This window comes from Physeter macrocephalus, chromosome 6, assembly GCF_002837175.3.
Source record: "Physeter macrocephalus isolate SW-GA chromosome 6, ASM283717v5, whole genome shotgun sequence".
NCBI lineage: Eukaryota > Metazoa > Chordata > Mammalia > Artiodactyla > Physeteridae > Physeter > Physeter macrocephalus.
Window position 1 is genome coordinate 44907800 of NC_041219.1, and position 10432 is coordinate 44918231.

Consider the following 10432-nt stretch of genomic DNA (forward strand, 5'->3'; position numbering starts at 1 on the left):
AGTGCGAGTCTTAACCACTGGACCACCAGGGAAGTCCCTGGATTTCTATATAATCTTTTCAGATTGTTTTTGGGAGAAAGGAAGTGAGAGTTATTTTCAAGTTTATTGGTATTTTGGAAATGCCACAAAGAGGTTCAATAGATAGTTATGCTCATGGAATTTTTGCTGCTGGGAATTTTAGTATAACCATAAACATTTTATACTAGGTCTTTGGGAAACTTTCAGTTGCTAATAAATTTTCTAATATACGTTGAAGTCACTTAAAAAAATTAATTCTTTGAAAATGTCTTTAAGTTTTAAACTCTGTTTTATGAGGTTTTTCCTGTGTTTCGTAATTGAAAATGACTACAGACTGTGGATTGCTGCTACACTTACAGGTTAAAGTGGTGACTTTAAACAACAATGAATAGGGTAGCTCATGTGGCTCTCAGAAAACTACAGTTAATTTAATAAAAGTCTTATTTATTTAGCTTATATTTTACTTATGGACAAAGAATATGCTTTCATGGAAAAATATTACTTGAAAGGCAAAATGTAGTAAAATGTATTTACCCAGTTCCTTGAAATTGTTGTTTTAAGCCTGCTTTTTTGGAGACATTACTGTTATCGTATAGTTGTAAAATGTTTTGAAATACATAGCATTATGTAAATATAGATAACGAAATGCATGTTCAGTTGCAAGAATTTCCAGTGGTGTCATGAGGAGAAGGTAGTGTTTATTTCCCCCAAATTTTATGTTCACTGGAGGGTATGGACACAAGTCCTGCCCTAAGCACTGCGCCTTTCCTTTCCCACTGGGAGTCTGTGAACTGAGGTTTTGGCAGAAGTACGGGGTGGAGGGGGAGGGAGATTGTAGTAAAGAGGAGGTACAACATGATGGCAGGCAGTGAAAGGTCAGGCTAAGGCTTTTTGTTCTGTCTTCAGCTCTACAAGAACAGAGACTTTTGCCAGCGCGGTCACTGCCATTGGCACCAGAAAACGTCAATAAATATATATACTGAATAAATGAAGATGTCAGTAAGTTCCCACAGACTGTTAAGAATCCCTGTTCTGTACACTCACTTTGAAAATCTGAAGTGGGGTGACTAAAAATCCTAACTTCAGAATATTTTATTTATAATTAGCAGAAAAAAAGTGAATTGGTAACCTGTCACGTTTGACTTTATATTCAGTACTTTCTTAAATATATTCCAACAGATCCAGCTTTAACAGATTCTTCTCTTTAAGTGTCCCTACCTGTAAGCCAGTTGATTATTATTTCGCAAAAAAAAGATTTTCTATGCAAGTCTGAACTCTTTCTTTGCTTCCAAGGGCCTCCATAAGAAGCCTTTAGCCTACTTATGCATATTTTCTCTACTGTTTAAAGGATCTTCCTGCTCCTGCCTAGTGTCTCTCAGTAAGGTCTTCCATGCATATCTCGTTTCCTTCCCCCTCTCATGCCTTTGTTCAGGCAAAGAGACCCTTCTTTCTGACCAGGAGCAAATCTAGGTTTTGTGGGAATGCTCTTTAGGAAAAAGAAAATCAGATAACCAACAAGGACCTATACTGTATAGCACAGGGAATTCTACTCAATATTCTGTGATGGGCTTCCCTGGTGGTGCAGTGGTTGAGAGTCCGCCTGCCAATGCAGGGGACGCGGGTTCGTGCTCCGGTCCGGGAAGATCCGACATGCCGCGGAGCGTCTGGGCCCGTGAGCCATGGCCGCTGAGCCTGTGCGTCCGGGGCCTGTGCTCCGCAATGGGAGAGGCCACAACAGCGAGAGGCCCGCGTACCGCAAAAAAAAAAAAAAAAATTTCTGTGATAACCTATATGAGAAAAGAATCTAAAAAATGATGAATATACCTATATGTATAACTGAATCACTTTGCTAACACAACATTGTAAATCAACTATACTCCAATAAAATTTTTAAAAAAGAAAAAGAAAATTTCAAATACATAATTGGTACAAAAGTGAATATTTATTTACAATGAGGAAAGAAATCACAAAAATGGCAGCTTAAAAAAAGTTGACAAATACAAAATTCAGAAAAATAACATTTATATTAATTTGTATTAATATTTGCCTAACACATTGCTGTAGTTTTTTTCCCAACATTTTCTGGCCGCTTACTCTTTGATTGACCCTTCATATTATGACAATTCTGTGATATTTTTTAAAAAGAGATAGAGATAATTCAGTGTTTTCTATAGCATGATTGACCAAAATATGTTGTTTGTTATTGATAGATTAGAGAAGTTCCTTTCATCTTCACAACCTGTTATTGGCTACATCATATAAATTTGTAAGATTGTTATCAATTTTGGGAAAACCTCTAGCAAGTATCTTTTATAAATAGGCTATAAAATTGCAAGGCTTCATTTTTTTCTCATATATTGACTACCCTGAAATACTCTTTGAATTGACACATTTATATCATGGTATGATCTGGCCCTGCACGTTTCTGTCAGTATGCACAATGAGTTGGCCCAGCAACATCTTTGTTCACAGGATGGTTAATAGTAACTCAGCCATACAAGGAAGTGACTGAGAACCACATAAATATATTCCATTAAAACCAAAGGGAGTTCCCTGGGGGCACAGTGGTTAAGAATCCACCTGCCAATGCAGGGGACACGGGTTCGAGCCCTGGTCCGGGAAGATCCCACATGCCGCAGAGCAACTAAGCCCGTGTGCCACAACTACTGAGCCTGAGCTCTAGAGCCCGCAAACTACAACTACTGAGCCTGCATGCCACAACTACTGAAGCCCTTGCACCTAGAGCCTGTGCTCTGCAACAAGAGAAGCCACCGCAGTGAGAAGCCCATGCACCGCAGCGAAGACCCAATGCAGCCAAAAATAAATAAATAAATTAAAAAAAAAAACAAAACCTATAAAATATCATCAACACAGCTTTCCCTTTAGGAATCCCCCGAAGGCCTACAGCCACTCTGACTCTATTGACAGCTGGGATCATGGTGGGGGGGAAGTTGAGATGGAAAGAGGCTGTGGTTTTGACAATCTGTGTTAAGATTGTGAGGAAAAATACATTGTCTTTGCACATTTTTAAAAAAATTGGTCATTTGGAACAAAGTTGGAGAACTCACACTCCTAATTTCGAAATATATTTCAAAGCTACAGTAATCAAAAACAGTGTGGTACTGGCATTAAGACAGGCAAACAGACAAATGGAAAGAATAGAAAGCCTAGAAATAAACCCTCATGTAAGGTCAGATTATCTTTGACAAAGGTGCTAAGACCATTCAATGGGGAACAGGGTCTTTTCAACATATGGCACTGGGAATTTTCAATACCCATTTGCAAAAGAATGAAGTTGGACCCTTATCTTACACTATATTACAAATATTAACTCAACATGGATCAAAGACCTAAGCCTAAGACCTACAACTATAAAACTCCTAAAAGAAAACATAGGAGAAAAGCTTCATGACACTGGACTTGGCAATGGTTTTTTGGATATGACACCAAAAGCATAGGCATAAAAGCAAAAATAGACAAATGGAACTACATCAAAGTTAAAAATTTTTATGCATCAATGAACACAGTCATAGCATAAAAAGGCATTCTACAGATAGTGAGGAAATATTTGCAAATCATATTATCTAATAAGAGATTAATATCCAAAATATATAAAGAACAACTCGACAACAGCAAAAATCAAATAACCTGATTAAAAAATGTCCAAAGGCCTTGAATAGACATTTCTCCAAAGATGATAACATAAATGGTCTTTATGCATATGAAAAGATGCCCAGCATCACTAATCATCAAGGAAATGCAAATCAAAACCACAATGAGATGTCATTTCACACCCATCAGTGTAACTACTATAAAAAAAAATGCAAAAAACAAAATAACAAATGTTGTCAAGGATATGGAGAAATTGGAACCTTTGTGCACTATTGGTGGGATTATAAAATGGCATAGCTTCTATGGAAAACAGTGTAGAGTTTCCTCAAAAAATCAAAAATAGAACTACCAAATGATCCAGGAATCCCCTTTCTGGGTATGTATCCAAAAGAATTGAAAGCAAGGTCTTGAAGAAATATTTGCACACTCATATTCATAGCAGCATTATTCATAATAGCCAAGACGTAGAATCAACTCAAGTGTCCCATTGGTGGATGAATGGATAAACAAAATGTGGTATATATCGGAAACGGAATATTATTCATTCATAAAAAGATGGAACTCCTATTAAATGCTACAACATGGATGGAACCTTGAAAATATTATAAGTGAAATAAGCCAGTCCCCAAAAGACAAATACTATATGATCCTACTTTTATGAGGTATCTAAAGTAGTCAAATTTTATGTAAGTAGAAAGTAAAATGGTGGTTACCAGGAGCTGGGGGGAGGGGGAGAAGGGGAGTTGTTTAATGGGTATACAATTTCAGACTTGCAAGATGAAAAAGTTCTGGAGATCTGTTTTGCAACAATGTGAATATATTTAACACTGCTGAACTGTACACTTAAAAATGGTTAAGATGGTAAATTTTACATATTTTACTACAATAAAAAAAAGAAAAAAATAAGAGATCATCTGGGCATAGTTTCAGGACCCCTCCTAGGGCTTTGGGAGAGCCCCATGAAAGTGAGGGGTCCTGCAGCTAAAGCTTCCTTAGCTTCACATTGAAGCATCTGGGTTTATTTGCATTCTTTTGGTTTTGTTTTTTTGTTTTACTTTTATTTGCATTTATTTTTTTGCGGCATTTATTCTTGTCCGTAAGTTTTTGTTTCTTCTGGAATATCTTTTTCTTCTGTGCAACCTCTTCTGGGTTAGGAACAATCTGTTCTCTTTCAGTAAGGATATCTCATCGTGGCAGGGAGAGCTCATGTATGGGTTGATCTGACCATGAGCTCTGTGAAGTCCTGCACCACGTTCTGGGGACTTCATTCACCTGGATGTGCTCAATGACCAGAGAGTCTGCCCCTAAGCCCTTAAGTTCAGCATTACTCTATGCATTATTGAGCATGTGCAGTAAAAATTCAGCACTCTTTTTGGGCCATGGAACCCCACTGTTTGGCCTGGGCACACCTACCAACTCCACCATTGTAACAACAGGATGGCACACATTGCTGAAACATCTATTTTGACCATTCTGATTCTGTCCTTCCTTTGAAACTCAGCTCAAATGAGCTATAGTGTCTCAATTTTCTAACTCCTGTCTCTCTGAGGGTTAGAACCATATAGTTAACAATTTATCTTATACTTTCTTGTTGACTGTCCAGTGTCTTATCTCCTAATTATAGGATATTAAGTGTTGTTTCTTTTGCATCTTATAAATACCCAGGTTAATAGTATTCATCTATTCATTCTTTTGCTTATTCATTTGGTCATTCATTCAGCAAACATTAATTGAATTCCTCCTATGTACTAGAGATAGAAATAATAACCATATACCCTGGCCTTTAGAAGCTCATAGTTGGGCTTCCCTGGTGGTGCAGTGGTTGAGAGTCTTCCTGCTAATGCAGGGGACACGGGTTCGAGCCCTGGTCTGGGAGGATCCCACATGCCACGGAGCAACTAGGCCCGTGAGCCATGGCCGCTGAGCCTGCGCGTCTGGAGCCTGTGCTCCTCAACAAGAGAGGCGGCGACAGTGAGAGGCTCGCGCACCGTGATGGAGAGTGGCCCCCACTTGCCACAACTAGAGAAAACCCTCGCACAGAAACGAAGACCCAACACAGCAAAAATAAATAAATTAATTAATAAACTCCTACCCCCAACATCTTCTTTAAAAAAAAAAAAAGAAGCTCATAGTTTAGAGGGGGAGCACCAAGTAAATGGGTGACAATAACAATAGGGTTTGAAGGTGCTTCCATAGAGGCATGTACAGGGTGCCAGGAAGCACAGAGGAGGACACTGAACTCAAAGAGGAGTGTCAAGGAAGGCATCCTCCACACGCAAATTTGATTTTTGAGGTTTGGTTCTAAAGAATCTGAGAATTTTTTTTTAATGTTCCTTAAAAGGTCTGCTAGCATTCTAATTTATAAATGTGTAATAAGAGTGTAAATGCTAACCTTCTCCCAAGATTTTGGATTCTAGTTGTGTTAGAGATTCCACTGTAGTTTTGACTGTTTCTATCTATATACCTTCTGACTTTGTTGGGGAAAAAAATTCTGAAAAAACTTAGTTCTTACAATTATTTCTTGTCAGCCTTCTTCATCGCTGTCGTTTAGTAGTACTGAAGTTGATAAGACTTGGAAAAGCTTTTGCCTTTCCTGTGTTTTCTACACGACAAGCTCCTACTGATTCTTTAAGACTTGGTTTAAAATCTTAGCTCCCCTGTGAAACCTTTTCTGACTCTCAGCAGTTAGTTCTTTGTATTCTTATAGTGTAACTATCTATATATCTCAATTTATACTTTAATCATGGCAGTTACCATGCTATACTTTAATTATGGATTTACATGTCTCTGTCCTTCAAGGTGTTAAAATCCTCTTTGTACCCTCCTGGGCTTGGTTCTAGCACAGCATCTAATACGTAGTAGATGCTTAAAAGATGGTTCTTGGGCTTCCCTGGTGGCGCAGTGGTTGAGAGTCTGCCTGCCGATGCAGGGGACACGGGTTCGTGCCCCGGTCCGGGAGGATCCCACATGTCGCGGAGCGGCTGGGCCCGTGAGCCATGGCCGCTGAGCCTGCGCGTCCGGAGCCTGTGCTCTGCAATGGGGGAGGCCACAACAGTGAGAGGCCTGTGTACTGCAAAAAAAAAAAAAACGATGCTTCTTGACTGAATGAACGGTGAGTTCAGAGTTTGGAGTCTTATTTTTGAAAGGGTGGATTGGCCTTACTATACTTCATGGTCACAGATTGCATTCTTTTTTTTTTTTTTTTTTTTTTTTAATATTTACTTATTTGGCTGTATCGGGTCTTAGTTGCAGCACGCGGGATCTTTTAGTTGTGGCATGCAGCATATTTTTTTTAAAATAAATTTATTTATTTTATTTATTTATTTTTGGCTGCGTTGGGTCTTTGTTGCTGCGCGTGGGCCATCTCTAGTTGCACTGAGCGGGGGCTACTCTTCGTTGTGGTGCGCAGGCTTCTCATTACAGTGGCTTCTCTTGTTGCAGAGCACGGGCTCTAGGAGCACAGGCTTCAGTAGTTGTGGCTCGCGGGCTCTAGAGCGCAGGCTCAGTAGTTGTGGCGCATGGGCTTAGTTGCCCCACGGCATGTGGGATCTTCCCGGACCAGGGCTCGAACCTGTGTCCCCTGCATTGGCAGGTGGATTCTTAACCACTGTGCCACCAGGGAAGCCCCCATGCAGAATCTTTAGTTGCAGCATGTGGGATCTAGTTCCCTGACCAGGGATCGAACTCAGGCCCCCTGCACTGGGAACATGGAGTCTTAGTCACTGGACCACCAGGGAAGTCCCACAGATTGCATTCTTAACAACAACCAGTTATCTAACTTACGATAGAAGCCCCTCTACCACCTCCATCTGATCCAGGCTATCCTCCCTCACCTAGAAGTCCACAGTTGCCTTCCAACTTGTCTCTGCTTCTCCACTTGGTCCTCTGTAGTGTATTCTCCATATAGAAGCCAGGATGAGCTTTTGAACACATAACTCTGATCCTGTCTTTCCTAAAGTGGTAGTAAGACCTCCATGGGTCCTTGGAATGTTTACTTTGGGAGGTTTTGGAGACTTTGTCCCACTTTATAGGAAACATTAAAAGGTACCCTCATCCCATATTTTTTTAAAAAAAAATATTTGTTTATTTAGTTGGCTGTGTTGGGTCTTAGTTGCGGCGTGTGGGCTTAGTTGCCCCGCGATCTTAGTTCCCCAACCAGGGATCGAACCCGTGTCCCCTGCATTGGAAGGCGGATTCTTAACTACTGGACCACCAGGGAAGTCCCTCATCCCATATTAAATACGTGGTTTTATTTATTTTTGCTATCGTATGTTAAAAGAATTTTAATAATTTTGCTTCTGAAATTCTTTGGCTATGAATAACTGACTTAATTTGTAATCACCTAAGATTTCTTAATGATTAACATATTTAGTATTTTTTGCAAAGTGAGAATTATTTTCAAATGTAATGAAACTTTATAAATGCTAAACTTAGTGAATGAAATTGTTGGGTGTTATATTCCAAGGACACTGAAGCATTTATTAATTTTTATGGTTATAATTTTCTTTTTGTATTTTGGACTTGTAAATATATTTTTTCAGGTCCGAAACATTTGCCTAGACCCTTTAAAAGCTTGTAGATCCGAGATATTAAGTGGAGACTGCGTAATGGATTAAATGGCACTGTTCACTCTCCTGCTTTAAAATTCTTTTGTGACTTTCCACCGTTCTTAACAATAACATCCTTTCTGTGGCCTGCAAGACCCACTATGATCTAGCTCCTCCTGCCTCCTCGGCTTCGTCTCCCACCTCTCTCCCCTGGTCACCTGGCCTAGCCTCCTGATCATCCCTCTTGTTCTTTCAACACTCAAGCAATTGCTTTTCAGCTCAGTTTAAATGCCCCTCCTGAGAAAAGCCTTCCCTAACCGCCTAATCTAAAGTGAGCCTCTCTCAGTTTTTCCATATCCCATCAACTCTTTACTTCCTTCTCAGTGAATTTCCTTCTCCCATGAGGATATTGGCTCCATATGGATGAGAACCTACCCTGTTTGGTACTACTGTATCCGTAGCACCTAGCACAGACACAGAGAAAGCAGTTAATACATACTTGTTGAACAAATGAAGAGTTATGTTAATAGATTTTGTAATTTAACAAATCCTTGAATTGTTGGTATAAACCCTACATGGTCATAATGAATTATTCTCTTAAAACTGGTAAATTCTATTTGCTAATATTTTACTTAGGATTTTTGTGTTCGTCTTCACAAATGAAGATTGGTCTGTAGTTTTATTTTTCATACCGCGTCTTAGTCCAGATGGGTATCAGGAATATGTTAGCCTCATAGAAGGAATTAGGAAGCTTTCTCTTCTGTCTCCATAAGTTCGGGAACAGTAGAGATAACATGAAATTATCTGTTTGATAGAAGAAAACCACTTGTGCCTGACATAGTTTCAGCGGCTAGTTCTTTGAATAATTATCTAACACATTTCTGCAATGGGTTTTTGTTGTTATTTTCATAACTTCTCTTGAGTTGACCTTGGTAGTTCCTATTTTCCTTGACTGTCATCCATTTTATTTAATCTTCAGGTTTACTGACATAAAGTTATGTATAATTCTTTGACAATTTAACAAAGTCCTCTCCAAATCTGTGATTATAATGTCCCATTCTCAACCCTAATGATAATTTATAACTTCTCTCTTCTTTTTAATTGATCAGACTTTCCAAAGGATTATCCACTTTTTAAAATTTTTTTTATTTTTTATTAATTTTGAAAACTTAATTTAAAAATTTTGTTATTATTTTCACTGAAGTATAGTTGATTTACAGTATTGTGTTAGTTTCAGGTGTACAGCACAGTGATTCAGTTACAGATATGTGTGTGTATGAATATATATATATTCCTTTTCAGATTCTTTTCCCTTATAGGTAATTAATAAATACTGAGTGTAGTTCCCTGTGCTATACAGTAGGTCCTTGTTGGTTATCTATTTTTATATAATAGTGTGTATAAATTAATCCCAACCTCCTAATTTATCCCTCCCCCCACCCCCCTTTACCCTTTGGTAACTATAAGTTTGTTTTCTATGTCTGTAAGTCTCTTTCTGTTTTGTAAATAAGCTCATTTGTATCATTTTTTTAGATTCCATATATAAGCGATATCATATGATATTTGTCTTTCTCTATATGGCTTACTTCACTTAGTATGGTAATCTCTAGGTCCCTCCGTGTTGCTGCAAACGGCATTATTTCACTCTTTTTTATGGCTGAGTAGTATTCTATTATATGTATATGTATACCACATCTTCTTTATCCATTCATCTGTCAATAGACATTTAGGTTGATTGGCTGTTGTAAATAGCACTGGAGTGAACATTGGGGTGCATGTATCTTTTCGAATTATGGTTTTCTCCAGGTATATGCCCAGTTACTTATTTTTTAAAACAAAATTTTTAAAAAATTTTAAGTATAGTTGATTTACAGTGTTAATTTCTGCTGTACTGCAAAGTGTTACTCATATATATAAATTTTTTTAAATTTATTTTTATTTAATTATTTTTGGCTGCGTTGGGTCTTCGTTGCTGCACACGGTCTTTCTCTAATTGCGGCGAGCAGGGGCTGCTCTTTGTTGCAGTGCGCAGGCTTCTCGTTGCAGTGGCTTCTCTTGTTGCGGAGCACAGGCTCTAGATGCATGGGCTTCAGTAGTTGTGGCACACGGGCTCAGTAGTTGTGGCTTACGGGCTCTAGAGCGCAAGCTCAGTAGTTGTGGCGCACGGGCTTAGTTGCTCCACGGCATGTGGGATCTTCCTGGACCAGGGCTTGAACCCGTGTCCCCTGCATTGGCAGGCGGATTCATAACCACTG

General features: G+C 38.9%; 1 protein-coding gene across 16 annotated transcripts in view; it reads left to right on the forward strand.

Moving 5' to 3' along the window:
* Nucleotides 1–10432, forward strand: part of TNRC6B (trinucleotide repeat containing adaptor 6B) — a 283431-nt gene that overhangs the window by 102811 nt on the left and 170188 nt on the right. The window contains exon 1 of one of the 16 annotated variants that reach the window (XM_028490630.2): nt 940–1017. The exons of the other annotated variants lie outside the window; for them this stretch is intronic. The gene's annotated coding sequence lies outside the window, so the exon portion shown is untranslated. Of the gene's footprint in view, nt 1–939; nt 1018–10432 lie in introns of those variants that run through there. 16 annotated transcript variants of the gene reach the window in all.